The sequence below is a fragment of the Peromyscus leucopus genome, chromosome 4 (genome assembly GCF_004664715.2).
Source record: "Peromyscus leucopus breed LL Stock chromosome 4, UCI_PerLeu_2.1, whole genome shotgun sequence".
Taxonomy (NCBI): Eukaryota; Metazoa; Chordata; class Mammalia; order Rodentia; family Cricetidae; genus Peromyscus; species Peromyscus leucopus.
The window spans coordinates 23,020,138-23,046,087 of NC_051066.1; the positions used below are offsets into that span (position 1 = coordinate 23,020,138).

A 25,950-nucleotide genomic window follows, 5' to 3' on the forward strand; every position below is an offset into this window, starting at 1 on the left:
TTTCATCTCAACGAAACACACTTTTTCCTAAATGCAGTATCATTGCTTACAAGACGTACATTGTTTTTTATCTCTCTGCCATTTTTTTAAACTCCTGATTTACCTTTGATAAGATCAGCTTCTGCTCATGTGAACTTACATTTTAGACATGTGGAAGAGATGGTATCGGGAAAGCCAGTGCTGTGATGGTGGCTGTCAGTCAGAGATTAGAGACATGAGAACATACAGTAGCAGAAGAGAATCTGCAGGACAGGTAGGGCCCCCAGGAACACTTTTGGATGGTACGTAATTGTGATTGCTATGTCACTGTGACACTTTTTCAACGCTTAAAAAGATTGACAATGAGACCTAAGAATGCCAATCCTACTGCACCCCACAAAATGAGCAACAAAGAAAAATAAAAGAGGTGAGGAAAGGTTAAAATCAATCTAGGAATAAAAAGCAATCGTATTTATGCTGAAAGGAATCCACTAAAATATATTTTGTTATCAATTTAGCTTCACAATTATATAGAAGGTAATGAATGTGTTAGGAAGCTATTAAGTTCTATAGGTTTTCAAATGCAGTACTAACAGCAAGGCTGATTTTGCTATATCAGAAATTAGTTTTTTTTTTAACTTGCAAAATCAAACTTTATAAATGAAGACTCCAATAAAGAACACAAGCTAACCAAATGATTAAGATAGAAGAATGATTACAATTAAATGAAAAAGTTATTCCATGGAGAACAACTACAGCCTGCGTTCTTTTTTTGCCTAGAGCATTTCAGCAGTGGCCGAAACTGGACTTTCACAAGAGCCAAAGCTGGTTCCTTTTTCTTTATAAAGGATTTTACTGTGAACCTTATAGTCTACTTTCCCTTAAATCAAAAAGGAACACACCTGCCATGAATCCCCTTCCTTCTCATCAGTGGGCGTGCTTGTGCTGGGGCCCCCATGCAGGAGGGATGCCTTGGGTGTGCCTGAAACCAGCAAGAAGTTCATGGGACTCTGGCAGCTTCCAGGTCCTCCAGAAGCTCCCCAGCAGCATGTGGACCGCCCTCAGCGCACCAATCAATGCCCAGTGCACAGCACATTTTTCACTGTGTCGTTAGAGTACATTTGCTTATATTTTGCACAATTTTAATTTAACCGTATTGATCAAACTGAACACTCAATAAGACCCTAGGCACCTTAGGCTTATTTAAATTAGTCAACATGAAGCAAGTGAGCTAAGGAAGTAAGTGGAAACTGTTAGGAGATTTAAATACAGCGGAGCTCGCTTAAATAAATACCTGTTAATGAAATAAATCTATTAAATGAATTTATTTTCTCAGAATCAAATCAAAACACATAGAGTAACACTCGAGGGGATCTCTAAATGGATACCCCATAAATGGATGAGTATCTTAAATGGATAGTTGCTCTTGAAAGGTAAACAATATTTTCATGTTCTTTAAGGTGGCTTAAAACAAGAAAGGCTGTTGACTTTGTTTGGGATACATTGTCACTGAGGTCATGCAACTGAAAATGCCTACATAACACCGTTGAAAACCTAGCTCTGGCCACACAGGGACAAACCCTCCACACAACCGAGTTTAACCATTTGCCAGGCAAGTTACCCATGTCTGGTTAAAACAGAAAGATATTTTAAAGGTGTAGTTACCTCCACAAGGTAGAAATAGATTGGTTTCTTTTACCACATCGTATAGTTGCATCTTCAGAACTCTCTGTTACTCCTCCAGCATGCTTCTAAAGCAGAATTAAAAGCACGGATTCCCTTACTCTTGTTGGCGCATTCATGGCACTCAAAGTAATGTTCTGGGAGATGGAGTGCCTTTCACTGTGGTAAAACACATGTCTTGTAATCCCCCTTACTAGCACATTTCGAGTGTCCCTGGTAATGCTGCTAACTACATGTGTGCTGCTGTGCTGTGCGGCAGCCCTCTGAACTTCCACAGCTTTTTCCTATGAGTTGTGGGACCACATCTTTCACTGATCAGGTCTCTCTCCTCAGCGGGCTGACCTATGTGGTATGCTATTAAAATGATGGAAAAAGGCTAGCACATGTTGAAGTCTTAAAGAAATGATGCCTATTTCAAATTCAGTGGGCACACAGTCTACAGAGATTTTTTTTTTCAGACCCTCTTTATGTAGTGTTGCCTTTAGAGAATCTTGTTTATTTATTTTTTTCCCCTGGCCTAATAAAAGATATTAGCTCTTTTCTCAAAGCAAGAAACAGTCCTATCATGAATCAGGCAACTAGTGGGAAACTGCTGGCCAGGTTTCACCCCACTAAAATTCTAATCTATACTTTGTCTTTGAGAATTAAGGAGAAAATGCATATCAGCAGAATCTCCTCTCTATTTCATTTATAAATTACGAGAATGATGCTATTATATATTATTAATTTCTGCTGTTCTCCAACCCTGCTGCAGCAGTGAGCTGCGGATGTAGGAACGGTGTAATTATGTTCTAGTAGGGTAGCCATCCGTTTCCTTTCAAAAATTTACAGGATTCTTAATCACGCTGCTCATTTGGGTGCGCAGCAGCGAGGATGGCGAAACACAAACAGGGCACGTTCGTTTACATAGGAACACCTGCTTAGCATGACAGCAGATGTCAGTCAGTAAGCAGAACACAAAAGGAAAAAATATCAACAACAGCAAACTCACACCATTTTGATCTGATGCAAGAAAATCTTTGCAGAAGAGAAAGCAGTGCTGGATTTTCCTTCTAAAACACAAACAGGCTTTGAAATCTCAAGTCTGGTCCATGGTTCATGTGCCATCAGAGGGAAGGGGAGCATCACCTTTTCCTGCATTCTGAAATGGACTCTAACTCAGTATTCTTTATTCTTTGGCAAAATTACTAAAACCACTTTACGTCATTTTTCTGACCAGTAAATAGGCAGCGGGTTAGATATTCTAAATGAAAATCCCCTTCTCCTGTGATCAGGCAATGGGATGATCAGACCATGACTTTCAGCCAACTGAGCTCAAATCCCACCTCAGTCACTTAACAGTCATACGACATCAACCTTACTCAGCCACGATTTTCTAACTTATAATATCTGCTCATAAAATTAAATGAGATAATATGCAAAGGCCTGTCATGTGATAAGACACGCTGGTGATTGCAGTACAGTAGTAGTATTATCAGTATGGTCATGAACATCATTTTGGTTCTCATTGAGCTTTCTTTCCTAGTCAATATACTGTTTATTAAAAGTGTAGGGGAACTGACACGGGAAGTGTCTCATAGACATCACCATCGTATACTGTAGTATTTAATGTGTGTGGTTCTGCAAGGTTGTTAATCATGGTACCCACTACTATTTCTTTATGACAGAGAGGCACATCATTTTCTGAGATCCATAACTGAGCCATGAAGTTTTCTGGGCTGCATTCTTCTTGAGGAAGTGCCCCCAGTGAAAGTGGTATGCTTTCTACAGTTCCACACAATGAAACGAAGCCATGGAAGAGAAGCTGTAAGCTCATGCCTCGGCTTCCTATGTCCACCCCACCCTTATAATCTGCACACCAATTTTTAAAGGACATTTTGGCCTACTTTGATATTCTCTCTTCCTTCCTTTTCCCCATAATGGTTAAAATTCAAAATGGAAAACAGCTATCACACATGGGCAATGACTAATTTTCCTAAGGAATTTTAGTATTCGGAATGTGTCTGCTTGTGCAGGACTGTGCAATAAAGGCTCCCTGAGTATGCATTGACTTGATACCCAATAATGGCTGCTAAGGAGCCGTTATGTAGTGCTGTGTCAATGATCCGTGCATTGAGGACTCCCTGAGTACGCATTGACACGATAGACCGGAACGGCTCAGAAGAAGCTGTTATGGTCTATCATGCCAATGATGTGCAGATATTGGCAGGGCCTCTGGCCCTTCCATGGAAATGACGGAGTCTCTGAAGGAACTGGGGTGGGTGCCATCAGCCAGCTGACAGGGGCTTCATTTTCCCTTCTCCTTGGGTTCAGTTCAGAAGAGTCAGCTCAGAGCAGGTGTCCACTAACTTCCGTGACCCCATGTAATGTGAGCAAAGCATAAGCAGGAGATAAAAAGCCTCTCATAGCTTAACGTCATAGAAGAAGAAGCTTATAATGTTAGTTGGGAGAGGAGGGGCAAAACTTTAGAGAACATTTTTGTCAAGTTTTCCAAGTTTCCTCTTTTCTGCTTTATGAACTCCACAAGGTACATATACTTGGTGCTGGGCAGGCTTTTGGTTATTGTGATGGAAGGGTGGTGCTTCTGAAATCAAAACATTTAACACATGTGAAGAAAAATATCTTTCTATGATTTCATGAGTTGAAGAGGTGTTCAAAACTCAACATATAGGAAACAGTTCAAAAATCTTGAGAAGCAAAGGAGAAGCCCAAGAATAAAGTTTGGATTCACGCACGCTTTATCAACTTCAGGCAGTAATTAATTCACTTATGGCATTTACATGCCCCTCTTCAGATACTTACAAAGAACAGGGGGATTTTAAATTCACTATTCAGTATAAGATTTAAAATGCTCTTCATTAGAATTTGAAGCTATACTCTAAATTGCTTTCCATACTACCAACAGGGAGCCTCATTATGTAGTACTATATTTGACCACCTTCTTTACATTTTGGAGCTGTGGATTTTGAATATTTCTGGTATGCTTAGGCAGAATCAAACAGAATGTTTTAATCAGCCCTATTAACTAGCCAATCTACAGAGTTGCATGGCCAACACATAGGCAAGAGACTCTCTTGCATCTTATTTTCTGCTATTTCCCATGGGCCATAAGGAAAGAGAAATCTGAGATGCCTAAGCACAGGATGATGGCAAAGGCTTGCAAAAACACCAAAGTGCCTTCCTAAACAGGATGACGAGGACAAAGAAACAGTTAGATTAGGCAGAAAATAGCAAGGATGATTCTGCATGCTCATTTCCTTGAGAAGAAAAGAGTCCAACTTTCAAGATGACGTTTGGAACCAGAGAAAGCTCTTCATCCCTGGTGTGTTGACTAGCAACCATTGGCTGAAGGAGGAAAGGAGGACTCATTAAAGACAAGATGCAGTACAAGAATGGGGGAAGTGGGTATCACACAAAACACCTACTACGTGCTTGCCACCTGACCTATCACTACTTTTCTTCACAACCCTGGAACTTAGGTTTTACTGCGACAAATAGAGATACTGTCAGGTTGAGCGACTTGCCCCAGGTCACGTGCTGGTATGAAAGCTGAAACCAAAATTGAGCTCAGATGTCCAAAGTCTCACACTCCTTGAATACCCATACTGCCTGTCAGCTTCCCTGACTCAAAGGTCTCAAAGGTGTCATTGAGACAGGCATGGGGGATGAAGGGGGAGTAAAAAGAAAACAGGGTGAAAAAAGAAAAGCAGACAGCCAGTTGATGTAAATACAAACCAAAACATTCCAAATTCAAACTGGCAAAGCTAACACAAAGTAGAGTTTAAGATGGTGTTGGTACAGGGACAGAGCTTTCTAGCTAGTATAATATATTCTAATTTTTCAATGTACCTACTGACTTTAACCAAGTTATTTCTGTATATCAGGTGCTGAGCCATTTACTGGTACTAAGAGGCAAGCAAAACTGTCCTCAAGGCATTGATTGACACACTTATGGAGAGACAAATAGGAACAAGATATTAAACGCTATGATAAATGTTAGCACAGAATATATTATTTAAGGAGTATTTGGGGGGCAGTGGGAGGGTAGTATTTCTAAGAGATGATGTCTTGTATACTCCCTGGAAATGAAGAAATAAAAAGCCATATCCATCACTGTGACTCTTCCCTCCTTTCCTCTTCTTCCTCATCCTCCTTCTACCCCCTCTCTCCCCCTCTCTCTTCCTTCATCCCTCCTCCTCCTCTTCCTCTTTCTCTGCTCCTTCCCCCTTCTGTCTTTTTCTTTCTCATCTCTAATAAATAAATACCTTAGGCTAATGTCATTGCTTCTTCTTCTCAAAAGTGTTTCATCCGAACCCAGAAACTGACCTATCATCCTTGTGGGATTGCTGGCAGCCTGGCTAGTCACTTCTCAAAATATAATCAGAACCGAGCATTTTCTAGACATTGTCTTTAAAATTTTGTCTACCATTGCAGTAGATCCTATCAATAAGTATTGTCTCCTCACCCCCTTAAGTTTAAGAACTGGAGCTCAGAAAGGTTGAGGAACCCACTGGAGGCCACACAGTAAACGATGGAATTAGAAGAATGTAGATATGTGTCTGAATTTTCTGCTCTTTTGAATATACTGAGTACTTCACTTCCTGATAGGAGAGAGAAGAACTGTGCTCCACTGGTTATAAGTGAATGGGTCAAAAGAAGTTCTAACATCAGGGTCTGGGTAGCAGAGATGAGAACAGGCCCCGCAATGCTGCTTACTGTAAGGAGTCAAAAGAAGTACTGATTCATCTGTGTGTGGACCAGTCAATAGCTTCAAATTCCGTCTTTAGTGTGAATTTGCTTTCCCTTCATATTGCACACAGACATTGTCCAAATTCTACTATCTAGGAGTTTAATTTAAAATAGTTTGGTCCTTTTTGAGGACCTAATAAACGTTAACAAAAAAAAAAGAATGCTTTATATATGTACTGAGAAAATTCTGAAGGGGACAAAATGCCCAGCTCAAACTGTGTCCTTACGTCAGCAGAGGTGGAGTCTAGATAGGCAAACAGTTCAAGGATGAATTGTAACAAATCATTGACCATGAACCTACTTGAAAGCCACTATTCTGTTTATTATCTGTATCTATTAACAGACCTTAATTGTAATGACAATTTTAACAAGGGTTTAAAAACAGACAAAATGCCAAATTATTGTTCTTTTTCTACAATGTAAAATAATTTTTAAAAAGATAAAGATCAGTGAGCCCATTCCCTTAAATTCCAACCTTTTAAGAAAGGTAAACAATGTAGGAATTGCATCTGCAATTTTTAAGGCTACTGTTCCTTTAATGCCCAGCTGGCTCTGAGATGTAATAAAATTGACATATTGATTCCTTTGAATTTACAAATGCCTGTTTCATAAACTCCATCTCCAAAGCCTAGGCATCCTTAGAGCACTGTCATTTTTTTTTCCAAATGGATCAATTATGTGCCCACGTAATCCTGTTACCTGTGAAATCCATGCATACTTCTCCCATTTGCTGCAGTTCCCAGGCGGACAAACCTGCATTATGTACGCATAAACAAACAGCGCATTTCCCTGATATTAGAGATTGTTTTCAAAGTGAAAGGCAATCTCTTGGGTCTTTTACTCAAAAGAGAGGAGAGGAGAGAAGAGGATGGCGAGAGGACAGGGGAGAGTGGAGACAGGAAGAAATAGGGGGAAGCAAAGAAAAATAGTGCCTGTTATTTCAAGTAACTTTAACTTCAGCCTGTGTGTGTGTGTGTGTGTGTGTGTGTGTGTGTGTGTGTATTATATATTTATACTTTTAATTTCTAATAGTTTGTTTAAATTACATAGCTTTGCTGTGCTAAGTTCTTTATTTGCTCCAGGAAGCAAATTCTTCATTTTAGTCTATGCAGGCTTATCACATTTTTTTTTCTGTCCTTTTTCCTTTGCTGATAATTAGTTATTTAAGGGCAAATCATCCCTAAGACACTTTAAAATAGTTAAAAAGAAAAAGGAAACCCAAAGTGAATTAGGTTCTAAACTTTGCAAGTGTCATGAAGGTTAAAAAAAAAACACTGTAATACTTGATACTGGCTCAGAGGTTTTCTTTAAACACATAGTCCTTTATTGAAACAATCGTAGATTCTGCTCCACTACATGAGGGGGGAAACGCCTCAGTGAGCTAACAGGCCTTTCTCATACCTTAAATCTGTAAGAGCAAATTGTCCTCTGGTGCAAGCACATTTGCATATTCACATGTGGACACACCCACCAGTACAAATTGCTTAAAGAAGGCTTATGTGTAAATATGCACACCAACCGTGGTCCTAGAATCTCCTTGCATAAAAACAACAAACAAATGTGCTTTTGTCTGTCTATGAACTCCCTGTGTGAGCAGAGTACTGTGTATGTTCTGCAACAGAGATATGAATTCTTGCTTCATTCTTTCAGCCTGTGCTGCATCTGATTTTCTTCACTTCACTGGGCACCCAGCAGTCCAGCTACACTGCACTTGCACTCTACAATTTGTCTCTAAGAGATTCCCCAAATCACAAAACATCTTCTCTGCCATCCAATGTGCTCCCCATATGCAGAAAAGATGGTCTGAAAAATTGGGTTGTGCTTGGAGCCCTGTGGCCTGGCCCACCGCTGCCATTGTGTGGCAGTGGTTTTAAAGATAAATGGCTGCATGTTAACCAGATTTGACATGCTGTATAAAGGCAGGCACCTTTGGTCCTATGACACAGCTAAACAGAAAACACAACAAGCAAGCCTGGAAAAGATGTCCAACGTGAATGAAAGGACAACAATTTGTCACATTGTTGTTACGAAACATTAGCAGCTTTGGGGGTTGCCCCAGGACAGCGGAGACAAGGCAGTGTGAAAATTCAGAAGGTTTAGGATGAAGAAATCTTAGGCAATGGAAGAGTTAATTTAGAAAGGAGGGGGATAGACACTGCAAAGGGATTATTTTTGTTTGTTTGTAAGGAGGAAGGTCTTCATGTCATGAGCTAAGCAGCCAGCCAGTTCTGGGTGTTGGTAAGCCCCATTGGTTTGACTGGCTGTCTATTAACCATCTTTCCAAAGTCCCAGTGATATAACGTATTCTAGCATCAGTTTCTCAAGGATTGACACTCATTTTTCTGTTTCGTTTTCAAAGTGACTTGCTGATAAATGAGAAGAAGGCTTCTGAGGATGAAAAACCCTTACACCTCACTTAGTCTCATATTCATCCTGAAAAAGGGAATCAAACTGCCTCACTGTAACTTTTTCAACTGCTGTGTTTCCTTTTCTCAATATCTCTCCAGCCAGAGATCACTGCTGCCTGTGATTCTGGAAATTCCATGGCTGTAGTAGCATTTAACACACGTTTTCTTCCTGGCTCTGGGCTCAGGCCCTTCTAGTCTTTAATTTCCTCACCTGTAAAAATATCAGTGAAATAATACTACCTATTTCACAGAATAACTGACAGAAAACATAGGAGAGATTTTTTAGTACAGTTTCAAAGGCATTCGGTGCTCTATCAGCTCTCCACCAGTGCTGGCTATGACGTTTCCTGGAGGTACCCGACACCTGCTATGAAACACAAACACGATTATGTCACTGTTCTTTCAGGAATACTTCACAACCTCAGCATCCCTATTTACTGAATAAAAGCTGGAGTTCTGGGCTAGGAGAGTCTTCTGTTCCAATGCACTTTCACAGACTCAGTTTTAGCTCGTCTTTTCACACGGGCTCTGTGCTGCAGACATCTTAGATGGCTGGCATTACTTGATCGTTTAGCCCTCTGTGTCCTCAGATGCTTGTTCATGCCCTTCTCTTGGCCCAGAACACCTTCCATCACTCCACTCTTAGAACCCATCTTGTATGACAATATTTCCCTCCACTGCCAACTTGCCGGGAGGTATCCCCTTGCCACCTGCTCCCAGATCCAGCTATGCTGTTTTCTGTACCCTTTCCTCACAGGATACACAGTTCCGTACAACTCCATCCCAGTTTCATCCTTCACCTACTGCCTTCTTTCTCACTACAAGATGAGTTCCGTGGCACCTAGCTCCATCTATCATCCCCTATGGTCAGTAGGTGTGCTGAGTACAGAACGAACCCCGCAAGTTCTTGCTAAAAGTCCAGAGGTCTAAAAAGGATACAGTGACATACTTTTTATCATCATTTCTAGAAGGTGAAAAAAGTTTGTTTTCTCATAATGAAAAGTTCAGCTAACCCTCAGGATTAAAGGTGAAAGAGACTCTGAGTGAAAAAGAAAAGCGCAGAGGCTAAGGATGTGACTCGGTTGGCAGACTGCGTGTCTCCCATGCACAAGACCTTGTGCTTGATTCCTAACATGGCAGGGAAGCAGGCATGGTGGTGCACACTTGTAACCCCAGCATGTAGAAGGCTGAGGCAGAAGGATCAGAAGTGCAAGGTCAACCTCAGTGACACAGCAAGTTCAAGAGGCCAGCCTGGGATACCTGAAACCTTGCATTTTCTTTCAAGAATCTGACCTCACCCTCAAAGAGGAACAGTGAATAGATCTAGGGACCTTACATGGCAAACTTTGAAAAGAAAAAGATTTTAAGAAAGAACTCGGGAGCCAGAACAGCCAAGCATCCCATGCCTTTTCAGAGGATGCTGATACCTCCCGGGGATGGGGAAAGGAGACTGGCCAGAAGAAATTTGTCTGAAAGATGCTGTCACCCTCAACACACTAACACAGGTGTGCTCTCTTAGCTAGGTAGCTCCACATGGCCCTGCTAAACATGAAAAGACAGGGAGATTTCCACTGCAAATTTCACGAGGCAGTGAGGGCCTGGAGCTCTACTGACATCTGTGATTTGCTCCGTTTGGGAATCTCTTGTGAGCTCAGAACCAGAGCAGCCTGGAGCTCATCACAATGCTTTCCCTACTTTACCTCTCTCCTGAAATCTGAGCCAAGCCCCATGTGTCTGTAGGCCTTATGTTCCCAGGTTCTGAAGGGAACCTAGGACTTCAGCTTTTGAGGAGATCTGCCCCCTCTGCCCTCACTGGAGGTAGGCTGTATTAGAATACAAAGCTATGGTCATCACAGTTAGTGGGAAGCAGGAGCAGTGAACAGAGCAGGATCATGGAGTTAACTGTGACCTTTCAGGACTAATTTTCTCCCTACTTGTAATATTAAATGGGAAACATACTTAAATATGGGAGACATGACGACATGATACTCAGAACAAGCAGCTACCGACTTGCCAGCTCCTCTAAACTGCACATTTCATTTGTACCCTAAAAAAGACAAGGATGGGCCAAGGAGGAAGACCTGATAGCATATCGGGACTGGCAACATAACCCCAGATAGAGAGGGTTCCTTATTTTTCATCCCTCCCTGCAAAATGCCAGGGTTACCCAAAACGTATCTTCAGAGTAAAATCATAGCCTTTCTTCGAAGAACCATGCCAGACGTTTTCCATGAAAAAATCCAATGGTCAAATTGATCTATGGCAGTTCACATATGCTCTGGATAAGTTTACCTGGATAGAGAGAGATCACTGTGCAGAGTGTAAGACAGAAGAAACTGTTGAGGAAGCCCACAAGAAGCCCCTAGTGTCAGAGCAGTCCAGCCAGCCACCCAGACTCAAAGTTGAGGCTGATTTTTAAAAACTTTAGATTCATACTGTTTGGAGGATCAGGATAAGCAGATGAGGGTTAAATTTCTCACATTAGCAAGAGATTTTAAAGGCGGGGTGTTCCTCACTTTAGCAGCATAAATAACTGTAAAAATCTAGATGCATAAACACAAATAATTTAAAATAAGATGATAAATTTACTCATGTGCCAAAAGAGAATGCTTGAACTACATTGTTCATGTTCTGCTTTGTTGGACAGTGGTGTTGTAGCTGAAAGAAAGGAGATCTTCATAAGTAGAATTCATGGGCAGAAAAATTGTTTCTAGTAATAATTTTTAACCAATCTCACAGGTTTATAGGAAATAATAATGATGAAAGTTATAAGAAAAATAGAAGCACTATGACAACTTTCTGACTCTTCCTTAAACTTTAAAAATTAAGTTTCAAGCATCTGTTGGATTAGTTAAAGGTTTTTCAGAGGTGCTATCTGCACCACGAAGAGTTCTCCCTCTGCTTTTTATTTATTGATGGGAAGTCTTTTCAGCAAACCAATCCTTATCAAGCACCCAGATCTGGTCCCTGCAACAATTTTAGGCCTGAAATTTGCGTTGCTACGTTTCTTAATCTAGGTTGAGAATATGTGTAACACAGACAGCAAAAAGCTGATGGACTGTGCCATCCATGGCAGCATTTGTTCAGCATTTGGTACAAATGGGAGAAAAAAGATACAAAATGCATGGATTGATTTTCAAATTACCTCAATATTTTGAAAACATTTTCACCTGCATGCTGAGAATGCTAAGAAAGGCAAGGAAGGCAATTGTGCATTTGCACAGCCTCCACTGCATTCATTTATAAATTACCTCATCACTGACTGAAATTAACACTGATTCTTACAGGCAATTTCTCAATTTCCAATGCTAATTACATTTTTTTTACTTTTAAATTCTGTACCACCTGTTTTGGGCAAGACATCTTAGGCAGCGCGACCGCATTTAATCACAATTTTAATTAACCGCCCTGTAGATGTGAAAAAGAAGCAATTATAATGTAGATGAATGATGATTTTTCTGCATTAAATTGTTTTGTTTCCCTGGTATGTTGATTGTAACACAGCACACAAATACAGTAACTGTACAATTTTTTTCTATTGTAATTTAGTAATTGTTTTTGGAAAACCAGTTTGGGAATGAGTGACTTCATCTGTTTACAAATTGATTGATACTGTTCACTCGCTGATTGCTGCAGCGTATATTTTGGTATTGCACAGCCTAGCATAAAATATAATTAGAGATGCACAGGCTTTGCAGTACCATTTTGGAATCTGAAAATCAACTGTAACTGAAGTATGTTTTCCTTGAGCATACTAGTATCAGTTGGGGCTGATGAAATGATAATCAAAACAATGGGCTTCCCAATTCTACTACTAGTAGAAATCCTTGGTTTCAATCTGATAGTCTAATATGGTAAGTTTGTGAATTAGTCTGTACTAGGCCTGGGAGCTGGGGGCTGGCAAGTCTGAAGCTTGCGCAATTCCCTCAGATCTGTATCATAAGAAGCACACACATAAGGTAAAGAAACAAAGATGGGGGGAAAGTTATCGCTTTAAAAAGGGAAGGATTGTTTTTGCCACCTGGTCACAAGGCACTGGTGTGCTGTAGTACTATTCTGTCTCACCTCCACACTATGATGCAATGAGATCAAATTCATGCTCCTGGCTTGCAGATACAGATCATTAAAGCTGTACCTCGGTGCAGATAAATTCAAAGATCTTACTTATGTGAAGCAGAGCTTGCTCCTTGTGCAGCTAGGAAAGGAAATTCGTGGGGTGGAGGTTAGGGGGGCGGCAGACATGGATACTTGTTTCTGAAGCCTTATGTCAACCATATGCTAAGTAGAAGGTCTATGCTTTACTACTTTCTCTTGAATTAGCCATCCCTCCAGGGACGCCCTAGATTAACATCATACCCAACTCAATCTCAGGGACATTCTCAGTTAATGCACTTCATTGGTAGCACAGGGCTGGTGTCTCCCTCCAATCATCCTCTGAATAGCTCTGAAATGTGCTCACTTGGACGAGTCCTGAGCTAAGCCATTTTCTGCCTGCCTGGAAAAAAGGGGGAAAGGCCATGTAAGCACTGTGGTTGCTCCAAGGCGATGTTTACGAGACTTCTTCTTTCGCTATGTTTCGTTTGTACCCTATTCCTTAGAAGACCCTAAACCGGGACAATGCATTAAAAAGTAAAGAGTCACATCAACCTTAGCCATGTGTTTGTCACAAAGCATAGCTGGGATTTCGGCCTCATTTAGAGCAATTGAAAGACAGAATGATTAGGATATGGGTTGACGGGACAAAGCAGATAATATTGAGATGAGATTGGGGCAGGAAGATAATTTGAGTCCAGACCTGTCTCTTTATTAATAGTTGATGACAAAGTATTAATAGGAAATATCAAACCTGATGCCCAAACTCACTTTGTATATTCACTAAAAAACCTACCCTATTAATATATGAAAAGGTTGACTCTTTTGCCATTTGGAGATTACATGTCTAAATCTTGTTCATGCCTACGAGTCTGCACACAGAAATCTGTGAGGAAAGTAAAGAAACAAGCCACAGAGTATCCTATAAAGCTATGCTGCCCACAAGTACCTTTCCCAGGTAAAAGGCCACACCAAAGCTGGCAGCAGAAGCTTGCCCTTGCCTAGGCATCTCTATCTGAGGAGAAGTACCTGGATCTAATGAGCTCTGAGCAAAACCATAGCTGGAAGTGGGTGGTGGTGGGAGCTCTCATCAGCCAATTGCATGGCCAATGCTAAGCAAGTGTGCTTAGGCAGGCCGGGCTGCTTTACCTGGGGACAGATCCTCTCTGTTCTCTAGTGCAGTCTCCCTGCTGGTGAACAGCAGCACTTTCGCGCAGCTGTCTATTTTACTCCTCTTTGCCATCGTCCCCACGTTCGTGAATGCTCGGTAGAAAGATGCTGCCTTATGAATGAAGGCAAAAATAACCCTGAATATCTCAAATTATAGCCTCTTTACATAATGAGAAGGGGGTGCTCTGGCAATAGACTTCAACTTTTTTTCCTTCCTTCCTTCCTTTTTTTTTTTTTTTTTTTTTTTTTTTTTTTTTTTTTTTTTTTTTTTTTTTTAAATAAAGTTGTTCTAGCACGAATGTTTGCTTGGAAGTTTCTAAAAGTGGTAACATCTGTGCCCCTGATGGCCAAGTCATCCCCACCGGCCTTTCTAGAAACCATTTGTCTCAGGGAGAAAATGAGGTACCTGATCCCAGGCCTGAGCCAGTGTGAACTCCTTGTATCTTCACACTCTGACCCACTGCGTTCCTTTGAGTAGCAAGCTGCTTCCCATGGCTACCTCCTCAATATAAACTTGCTAACTAATCTCTTAGCAAACACTTGAAGCAAACCTGGAGAGAGGAAGAAGGCAGAGGGGGAACAAAAACCGGCAAAGATAAAGCCCAAGACCCATTCAACAGGACACTGGAAACTAAATTTAGTACCAAACTTAAGATTTCTTTTGAAGACTTGTCTGTTGTCTGTGGAGCAGGAATTTTTGTAGCCACGGTTTTATTTTTAAGTCTCAACCTAATTCCTCTGCTATGTCTTAAGTAAGGCTCACGTTAACACAAACTCCCTGGATTTTCTCCCTGCCAGTGGATATGAGCTTACCCTTACAGGTACTTATAAATGATTTCTTTTATTACTATCTTTTAAATAATATCTCTTTTTAAAAGTTCATGCTGTGCTGTGTATACATAAGGTAAGTTTCCCTTAGGAATTTACGTGAGAACCCACTGTTGGAAATAAATAATGACTTTCAGCCAATGATCAAAGAAGAAATAAATCTTTTACCCTAATAAGACTTTTTAAGACTGAAATCCCATTTTTAAATGGATAACAGCTAAGAAGCTATTGGGAATCTGTTTATTTTCCAAAGCTGTGTTTTAATATTGGTTGCATGGGAGCTAGAAGAGTCAATGGACCCTAGGGTCTTCAAACTTAAAGCTTTTAAAATAAAGTTGGTGTGTAGTACAATCTGAAAACTTGGTGTTCAGAATTTAAGTTTTAATATCTAGGAATAAACAGAGCATTAAGGCGAGCAAACTGTGACAAGGCCAGCGTGCACATGGATGGTGCCAGCAAGGCACCTCCAGCCCTTTGTTCACAGCTTAACAAAACTGTGCCGTCCGTCACAGCACTTTAGCTCAACAGTGCCTGTCGAATGGGCATCAGCAGAGCAGCCAATGCCTGTCATACACGGAGCTTGAAGACCGCTTGAAAGCAAGGGTTTATTCGACCCCCAAGTCTAGCTGGAAAGAGAAGGGGATTTTAAATCATCCAGCAAAGACACCAGCCTCCCCCTTCACCAAAGTGAAAAAATGTAGAAAAGAATGAAGAAAACGTGCATCTGTTTTACAGACATAAAGGAGAAAAACATGTACTCTGCCAAAGATATCATTTTTTTATATTTATTTTCATTGTGAAAACAAGTTTTGCAACTATAGAATTCTCCTTAAAGTGGTACTCTCAATAGCAAAATAAAAATCAAATGTCATCACTGTTTTAAGATTTGCCATGTTTTAGGGTCTTTAAACAGTCTCTAGCATCAGGGCAGAAGGGAATTACTTGACAAAGAGGAATTGCAACTCCATACTACTCACAGGAGTGTCTCTTTCGACATAATGTTTGCTACGTGACTGCTTTGGTTGACTAGAACACATTAGCTTTTTGAATTTACAGGCTCCCAATCTCTGGTCTCTATGAACGTTTAATCTGCTTCAGAGGAGAAACAGAGAAAACAGACGTGGTAAAAAGAAGGGTTGTTCATGGTCCTACAAGTTAACGATTAGAGAGTGGGACAGAGAGTGGAGGAGTGGGAGAGAGAGGGAGAGAGAGAGAGAGAGAGAGAGAGAGAGAGAGAGAGAGAGAGAGAGAGAGAGAGAGAGAGAGAGAGAGCCAAACCTTCTTATTTTCTTCTAGAACACTGATCATGAGATTTGGCCTTTGAGCTTTACTAAGTATTGGGGAGGTGCCTCAAATCGTCCCTTCCATTTAATTAACTGTGCCCACTCCTCTTTAGGCATCCAATCAGAGTAAGCAAATGTGAACCCAGGCAGGGCTGAGGGGCTCTAGCGGTAGGAACTAGCTGGAGGTATTCTGGCTCCTCTAGGAGCCAACGCTACTGCGGATTGGCCCAGGAGGGGCTGGGGTTCCCCAACACCCAAGTTGAAAAGCTTTCTCTTTCTTCCAGCCTCTCCCCCTCTGCCTTTCACTGGGCGGCTGTCAGTTTGCTGCCTGTACTTTGGCTGTCTCTTTTCTAGTCTCTACCCTGTGAGTTTCTGGCCTGCCAATTTCAACTTGAAGCTTGACTGGGCTGATTTGATGCAAATACCTCCAGGGAAAACCCTGAAACTGATGAACAGTTATGTCAAGTCGATTTTGCACCATCGGGAAAAGGTAACCTCTGCGAGAAAAAAAAACAACAAGGTTAAAGAGACAAGGGCTTTTCACGTGTAATACCTCTGCCGCACATCTCGTTCACTGTTTACCATCCCTCAGAAATTGTAACTGTCAGAATTAGTCCTAATTGCAGATGCGAAAGCTGCCATTATAATAAAAACAGAGGCAGTGCAGGCATTAAATGTAGCAGCCTAATTTGTGAGACTACAGAAAAGGTAGAGTAAATGAATATTTCATTACTTTAATTACCAGGGACTACTCCTTTCTTGCTGTCTTATGATAAGTGTTGCTGTAACTAGCAATAGCAAACATCCACTAAAACATAAAGTGCAATAATCGTCCTGCTGTCAGGACCGCCACTTTAAAATACGAGCAGGGAAAAAAATATAATGGTTTATCTAGTTCTTGGAGATTGCAGAAGTAGAAGACGGAAATTCATTTAACATCAGGGGAAAAAATGCGCACACAAAGGCACCAGCACACAGGCTTTAGTCAGAGAGTAATGACTCCAACCGAGAGAAGACAAATTTCAGTCGGCTGTACCTCGGAAAGGCTGGCCCTAAAAGCACACTAGAAAGCAAGAAGTAGGAGGTACTGCGTTCGGATGTTTTTGAGGCAAGATTGTGTTTTGTGTTGCACGATGTAATCATCTGAACTGTAGAAAACAAAGCTCAAGTGACTAGGGAAAGACAAGGGAGCAAGCTGTGTTTCAAATGACTAAGTAAAGGTGGAAAAAGTTGAGGGTGGCAAAAGTTTAGAAGCTCAGTTCGGTTTCATTGAAAAAGACCAGATAAAGTCTGCCAGAAACGAGACTTTGCCTGCAACCCCAGAGTACTGATTCCTAAGACCTAGGGAGGACCAGCAATCAGTCACCACTGACACCTGGGAAGACCCTGCCCACCACTCTACACTGTCAACTTCAAGTGTGGGGGAGGGGAAGGAGGTGGGCCTGGGGATGGGGGTGTGGCTGAGGAGGTCACTGAGACTGGTTGAAGCCAGCCTGTCCCTGCATTTATCACTTGGTCCCGGAGGAGGTGTTTGTTCAACACAGCAGTTTGACAGCACAAAAACACTGTGGCCAGAAGCCCTATCAAAGAACCTACTGACACGTATCATTTGTGGTCTGGACTTCACAGGGCAAGGCTACCTCACTCTTTATCTTCACGTGTAGAAAGCACCACACACTTCCAAGTATTTAGTTGTAGTTTTAAATCTCCCTCCCCCTTTCTCCTAAACACCATAAACACTACTTTAAAACACCATCTTTAACTAGGACCCCAGAATGCTGGCTCTTTTTTTTTTTTTTCCTTTCCTTTTCTTTCCCAAAATGACTTGCAATCAATTTAAGATAATCTGTGTTAAGGTTGGTACTGTTGAAGGAAAACAGCTTAAAAGCATAAAGCTAGTAATTTATCTTAAATAATACACTTCATCTTGGATTGATAGGCATAAGTAAGTTTTTTTTAAGAATCAGGTAGCATAGAGGACACCTTTCCCTCCAGAAATCCTACGGCAAAACTCTACATCAATTCTTCCCATCTACTCTTTTTTGTTTAAATATGTCTCATCCACGTGGTGGATCTTATAATAGAGGCTAAAGAGGAAGAAGAGCAGACTGTGGGTCCTAGTGGGCAGCAGTGTTGTGTATACAGGAGTGTGTGCAGAGGGACTGCATTTCGGCTTCGCCTTTCGTTAGTGGAGCAAAGGTGATGGAAGAAGTCTTGAGAGGACAACCATTTTGCTCCTAGACAGCTCCTCCTTAATAGGTCTATTTATTATGAAAACACAACCTACGGAGCTCTCTCTATGTAAACCTCACCTCTCACAACTGAGAAATCTCATGATGGGAAACACTCCATTGATGTGCTTGGTGTCGAAAATAGAAACAGGTACTTCCAAGAACAGGCAAACTGCAAAGTTTCCTTGATTACAGTGACTTGGATATGCAAGAGAATATAAATACAATTTAAATAGTGAAAGCTGTATGCTGAATTTATGGATCACGTGGGCATTGACTGCTTGAGATGCACTCATTTGTGTGTGAGGAGGAAAAAAATCTCAGAATTTTTACATAGCATAATGCTTTAAATTCGTTGATTTGTTACTCATTACTTATTTGGGGGGACTGAGTGGCTACTTCCTTGTTAAAAATACCTCTTTTTCCCCTTTCTAGGATTAATTAAGAAATGTGAAACAGTCTGTAAAGAACAAAACCTAATATTTTGTCATATGAGCAATGTAGCTATTACTGGTTTTTATGTGGAATGTGTCTTGTTGTCATGGCAAAGCATTACAGGTAATTACTTATTCTCAAAAGAAAGGGATCATTTTACCTCTGACACCTGAGATTATTTTTTAAGCTTCTTCTGTATCATGGAGATTTAAAATCCCACTTTCCTTTAAGTTAAGTTGGGTAAACTGACCAATTCTGTATTTATTGTTTGCTAGGAGGATTGCCCTCATACAACTGAGATGTAAAATTTTAACCTCAAAATATTCAAGTTAAGAATTCAACCTCTTCATGTTTATAGTAGAATATACATGGACAAAGGTGAAATAATGCATAGATGCACAAAAATGAAGACGAACCCCCAAGTGGTAGTTACAACAGAATGTGATATTTGAGCCCTATTGGTCGGGAAGTTATTTGGTGTCTTAATTTTGTAGTTAAAATGGGAGAGGTAACTAATAGCTCCATCTCATCTTCTCACTGTAGCGACAGCTTCAAGTCTCAGTATTTTAAGTCTCGGCTCGGCAAGGGAATCAACTGCAAGTAATCGTGAATCATTATGACGATTGCATCCCTCGGTTGAAAAAAAATGAAAGCAAAGTTTCAGTCAGGTCCTTTGGCAATGTTTTCTCCTCTCTACCCTCTGTGTCAGGGCACTGGCTCATCTGAGGCTGCTTTCTGAAAGCCAGCCAGTGCTAATGCCTAAGCAGGGTTGCAGTGCCCACTGGTACTGGGCATGGCTTTATCAGCTCTCATACTTTCTTGGGTCACAAACACACAGTTATCTGATGAAACATCGATCATCTTCCTTCTCCTTTCTCTATTCAGCTCCTCTAACTTTCCTGTCAGAAGCCTGAAAAAAAAAAATCTGCAGTTACTGTTGCTGAGGGGAGACAAAGTTTAACTTCTGGGTTGGCAATTGGAGAATAATTCATGAGCAGATTTCTAGCAAATGATATGATTTGCTAAATTTTGGTCTTTGATTTATATTTATGTACTCCTGCTACTGCTATAAGGTTGTGCCAGCCTCAATTAGATCATGAATGAGATCATTTTAATTCAGCCCCCAAACTGTGACCTGACCATGGTCTGAAAGTGTTCAAAAAGTAATTTTAAGCCTCCTTTTGATTTGAAAAGGAATACTGCATGCTTGGTCGTTCATACAAATAACATAAAACTTAATTATTGGATGATTTGGCAGAGGATCTTCTTGCCAAACAACAGTCAATGCCAGCTACTGTGAAGCCGGCGTTACCCAGGCCCTAGCCCACAGCCCCCTTGTGTATGGGTGTCTGTTCATTGTGTCTTAGGGCAAGACATTTCAAATAGGATTCACGGATCTGGGATGCAGGGTGCAACCCGAAGGGTGCACCGTATTTATAACTCCAGTTAAAAAATGCTGTCTCACCTAGAAGGGAAGTAGATCTGCGCTGTCAAATCACCAGGAGGCTGTGACAAAGGGGGCTTGCAGCCTGACACACGGTGTAACAACATAGCAAACACCTTTAATTCTGTCATGTCTCATACCCTTTACTTTCTCACACATTTATGGCTGCTCGAACGTTGACACCTACACTCTCTTTCGAAACTAAATAAGGCGATCTTATTTAAGCCCAAATGCAACACCTGTAAAGTTATTCTTGTGCCCAACAAAAAATAACCATTAACTCCTTCCTCATAAAAAACCTCTCTGCTTGCTTTGGAAAGTCTCGAGCTGGTAACGGTGGCCCAAGGGCCTGACTCTGAGGTTCACATGACCTCTCTAGCTCTGACAGAGAGGCAAGACTTTCCCCTCCCAAGGATAGTAGGGCTGAGATAATGTCACCGTCCGATTGGCCTCCGCAGCTTTTCAAGCTGAAGCCCCTTTTTCCATCACAAACTTGTGGTGCCTTTCATAGTGAGGAGAGAGGCCCCAGCTGCTCCATTCCCTCTAGCGACCGGAGTCTAATATTTTAAAAGCTAGACATGAAAATAGCTTTTCTAAAGATATTTCTTGGAATATTTAATGTGCTGTCTTGACTCCCTTTCTCTATCTTTTTTTTTTCCTTGCCAATTATAAACCACCATTTGGAGGGCTTATGAGCAATGTAAGTCCACCTCATCTAATTAAACCACATTGTTTTAAAAGCTTGAACAGTTTTCATGTCTACAAGACTTGTCTGAATAATAAACTGCTAGAGCCAGAATTCTGAGTGTCTTTGGAGAGCCAGGATTTCATCTGCTGAGTGCAAAGGGCCAGGCACTGAAAGAGTTAACCCGCATTGCTGGGTAGGTTAATATCACAGCTGCCCGGTACCTCACTTAACAAAAGCCTCCTTTTGCAAACAGACTCCCCCCACCCCCCACCCCCAGTGTCCAAAGGTGTTTGCCGAAGTAAATCTGCCTAAATCCTTCATTGCTTGAGTCATGGGGGTGGAGAGGAGGGTGGAAGGTGTAGGGCTAATCTCTTTTTGTAAATTCTGTAAATCTTCTGGGAAAAGGGGGCAAAAAAAAAAAACAAAAAAAAAAAAACTAGGAATCTGTGTCACATGCCCATGTACAACTCCTAGTGTGTCCATTCCTGCTGCTCTCTTAAGTGAAGGATACCACATGGGTGTTGGAAAAGCCACCCATATCAAACAGTTCTCTCTTCTTTTGGAAAGCCTGTGTGTCCAAGGGTGTGTGGTGTGGTGGTGGTGGTGGTGGTGGTGTGTGTGTGTGCATTGTGCGTGTGATCTAATTGTGGAGGAAGAACGGTTGGTATCTTAAAAGTGGTTTCAGAAAGTGGAAAAAGACAAGACGGTTCTCCAGCAAGATAATGCACTGAAAAGTTGTCACGAGAGGGACCTGCTCTTGCCGTGGTCTTGTTCCGGTGTCATCCACTGCATGTTACTTTTGCATGTTGAAAATGGAGACAAATAACACAGGAAAACCTGACAGGTCCGCCTACGAGGGTTTAAACAATTCCCAGCAAGAAGGAGCCCTTTAGGCACAAACTTTCTCTGTCAAGAAAACGTGAATACCACCAGCCCCTCCCTACAAATCCTGAAGCATCCAGTTTGAGATACAAAAAGGCTGTCATCTCACAAATGTTAAACATACTAAAAAAATCTGAAAAAAAAAGTATGGAGAAGGTGTGAAAAACGTGGCACTTTACAGCCCTCAAAGCTTTTTAAAATAGAACAACTTTTCCCCCTAAAATTCTTTTCAGAGATTTTTTTTTTCCTTTTTGGCTCATCTGAGAGTTTCTTTCTTGGCTTTTTTCCCCTTTCATTTGAAAATATGAATTATCATAAAAAGTCAGGGTTGGAGGGGGGGAATGGGAAAGTCTTTTCCAGTTTTCCTGAGGATTTTTTTGTCTGTGTTCAGGCTGTGCACCAGCCCCTTCAGCCAGACCAGGGCTGGGTCTCCAAGCCCGCCCCTTCCCACCCATCCTCCAGTGCCCTCACCTCCTAGGTCATACGGTAAACAATCATAGTTATTAAGGCCAGATTGTAAGTAGCATTCGAGACTGGGAAGTCTGCACACCTGACCTCCGAATCTTACAGGCTTCTAGGGTAGAATTCAATCCCTCTCTGACACTTTTTACCTCAAGTGGAGCGGTGGCCATGAATAGTACTGACATGCCATCTTGTAACACTATATGCCTGTCAGGAGGGACAGGCAGGGGTGAGTATCAACTATATAAGGCTGTAACTAGGGGAAGGCCCAACAAACAGCCACAAACACCTAAGTTACTTTACTCAGCTACTATCCTCTGCCTGCCTCCTCCTCCTCTCTCTCTCTCTTCTCTCTCTCTCTCTCTCTCTCTCTCTCTCTCTCTCTCTCTCTCTCTCTCTCTCTCTTTTCATCTTGGCTTTCTGTGGCAGAATGCAAATGGAGCCTGCCGGCGGTGAAAGGGCTGAATTGTGATTAAGAAGAAGAAGAGCTCTTTCTTTGTTCTCCCCTCAGGGGATGTTTACTGGGAGAGACACAGCGGATCAGATATGAAAGGCATTCAGGTCAGCATTGATGTGAGCGAAAGTGAAATCATACCTAAGGCATTCAAAAGACCGCCGTGTCAGGGGTTCAGCTAACGGTGCAGCTACTGTGTGTCTTCTCAGAGAGGCAAAAAAATCCTTCCACTGACTGGCGATTTCTTTTTCCCCTAATTTGCTACAAAATTATAACCCACCCCCACCCCATTTACTTCCCACCACATGACACAACAGTGAGGATTTTCTCTCCTCCTGGACCACACACAAAACCAGACCAACTTCTAATGATGGTATTACATAAATGAGCCAGCGAGGCACCATCCGATCTGTGAAAGATTTTTAAACAGGTGTACTCCTGTGGGCTTGCATAGATGTATGATATGCAGGAGAGAATTGAGAGGAGAGAAACTCCAAAAGACACATGCATGGATGGTGTTTTTCCTGTCAGCACCCTGACAGGAAACACAACACACACACACACACACACACACACACACACACACACACACACACACGAGTGAGAATGAGAGAGAGAGAGAGAGAGAGAGAGAGAGAGAGAGAGAGAGAGAGAGGAGAAACAGCACAGAACATCTTCAAATGAAATCCTTTATTTACTTTGTAATTACTAGTTACACTTTTCTTGAGAGCTTTCCCTCTGACACAACTGTCACCCAAGATAAAAGTATTTGGCACACAGCTTATGAAGGCAAGGCTTCCTGCAGCCTGATGATTATTATCTTTTTTTTCCCTCTAAAAACTGCTTGATGAAGAAATCCTTGGATCTTACTTTTAAAAGTTTACACTCCCTACAGCCCAAATAGTCACTCAATAGGTTTTTTATCCAAGTGGTAAGCTGATGATGTTGGCACAGACAGAACTATATAAATATATACAAAATTCACAAATCACAGCAAACACACTCACAACAAGGAGGGGCCTGGATGTTCCAAGGCTCAAAAAACTAAAAGGAAAAAAAAATCACATTTCATCTGGTTGCTTAAGAAGAAAGAGAAGTAAAGAAACGGGGCTGCATTTGTTGGTTTGGGGTCATCCTTCTCTCTGCTCTGAATTCTATTCTTCAACATGCACATCTTGGCTAAAAAGCATATTTGGGCTTATGTTAACATCTGCTTTTGTGGTGACATTTTGTATATTTTCAACTAGTGTTTCTGCATCACAGATTTTCCTCCTTTATCTCTTTGCTCTAAAAAGACAAGCAAAGAGCAATCAAAAAGGTGTCTGACTTGGCCATTCAGACAATTGCCCCCTTGTGGGAATACGGGAATGAATGGTACAGTGGACACCCAGCACCATTGACGTTATAAACATGTAAATGAAACACATTAGCGCAGACAATCAATTGTCTGTGAGCATTGCAAACCTGCACACTCCCTCTCTCTGTGACAGGCACAAAATAGTGTCTACCTTGGGAAGCCACGGTGCTGGAGAGGAATAGGACAAAGAATCTCCTTTCACATAGAAGAAAATGCACCTTCAGAGCCTTGGAAGAATGCAGATGACAGAGAGAGTTGTAAGAAAAAGCACCCCGCCCGCCACCTCCCCCCCCCCCCCCCCGCCCTGGAATAATCACAGTCCTGTTAGAGAGCTAGCAGCAGCCTTCTTTCCTACCTTCAGGGGAAACACACATTTCCCTCTACCCCAGGAAAATAAGGCATTAGGGTCTTGAACAACCTCTTGCAATTTTCTTTAAGCAAATTAAGGAAGAGAAGACGAAGGGAAGAATGTGAAGCCTATGACAGAGCAGTTTAACGGGGAGCTGCAGTCTAGGTTTCCCCACATTTGAAAATAAATGCAAAAAGGTGTTAAATCATTTTTACTTGACAACAGAGCAACATTGCAAAGTTTAAAACCTGAAGCCTACCCTTATCCCTGGTGGACCGCCACAGCAAGGATGCCACCAGGCTGGCTGCTGGCTCCGCTGCGAAGGAAAGCACGTGTCTACCCCAATTGGCTTAGTTTTTCCAAACCAAAATAAAACAAATAGATCAGTCTAGATACATAGCCCCCAGCCTTGTGTGTGCAGCGTCTCCACAGAGAGAACAGGATGGAGATGGATATCTCCGGAGCACCCTCAGAACTGGTACCTGCGGTACAGACAGCCTGAGAGCATTCAAAGTAAGGAAACAGGCTCCCTAGAACAAACTCATCAACTTTACAAAAGCGACTTGCCAAAGAGTTCTACTGTTGCAAAGATAGGTAAGTTGTGACCACTTAAAGCCTGAAGGACACTATCCTGCTTTGATATGTAGAGAGGGTCTCTCACTCCCAGTTGCCCATCCCTATCTCACCTCTGAGGGAGGGGGGTGGAAGCCTCATCCTGAGAAGGGGTTGATTGCGGTCCCCTTTCTTTTCATTTAAGCACCTCTGCAATGGGAGCAACATCTCCATCCCTCATTGCCTCTCAGCATCACTAACAGCACCTCCACTCCCTTTAAAGAAGTGGAAAGGAGTGAAGGTTTCTTTTAAGCAGGAATAATCGTTTCTGCTCATCTGATTGCTTCTCCCCAAGACATTCAACTTAAGTACTTTTCTGTATAAACTGAAAATCAGAGAGCAAAGGTGTTTGGTAAAAGCTGCCCTGCCTGCCCCCGCCCTCTTCCTAGCCCACAGCACCCAAACCTTTAGTAGAAACTTTGAAGCAAAATCAAGTAACTTTTTCTTCCGTCTTTCATTTCCTTCTTCTCCCTTCCTAATTCAGTTTTCCCTTAAAAGACAACTTCACTCCTTCCTCTGAAACAGGCAGCCCAGCGATTTCAGTTTTGTTACCACGCACATATATATGCCTGTGTGACTTTTCCAGAGGCTGATGGTGGAACACGGGGGAACTGGGGAGGCAGGCCCCTCTTCACAGAAGGTTGCTAATCAAGAAGGAAACTGGAGCATCCCAGGACCTGCTGCCTAAATCAAGGGGTGAGAGCAACAAACTTTGCAAGTTACGAAGAGGCTGCAAGCGGTGGCAGACTGCAGCGGAGTCTGGAGTGCTCATTCCTGTCTCCTGCCTCCAAGGCTGTGTGGAGATAGTGGGGTATAATCAGAGGACTATAAAGGAGGGGGGCTG

At 41.8% G+C, this 25,950-nt stretch overlaps 1 protein-coding gene across 4 annotated transcripts in view; it reads right to left on the reverse strand.

The window, feature by feature from the left end:
* Nucleotides 1–25,950, reverse strand: part of Zeb2 (zinc finger E-box binding homeobox 2) — a 134,218-nt gene that overhangs the window by 97,477 nt on the left and 10,791 nt on the right. The window lies entirely within an intron of this gene.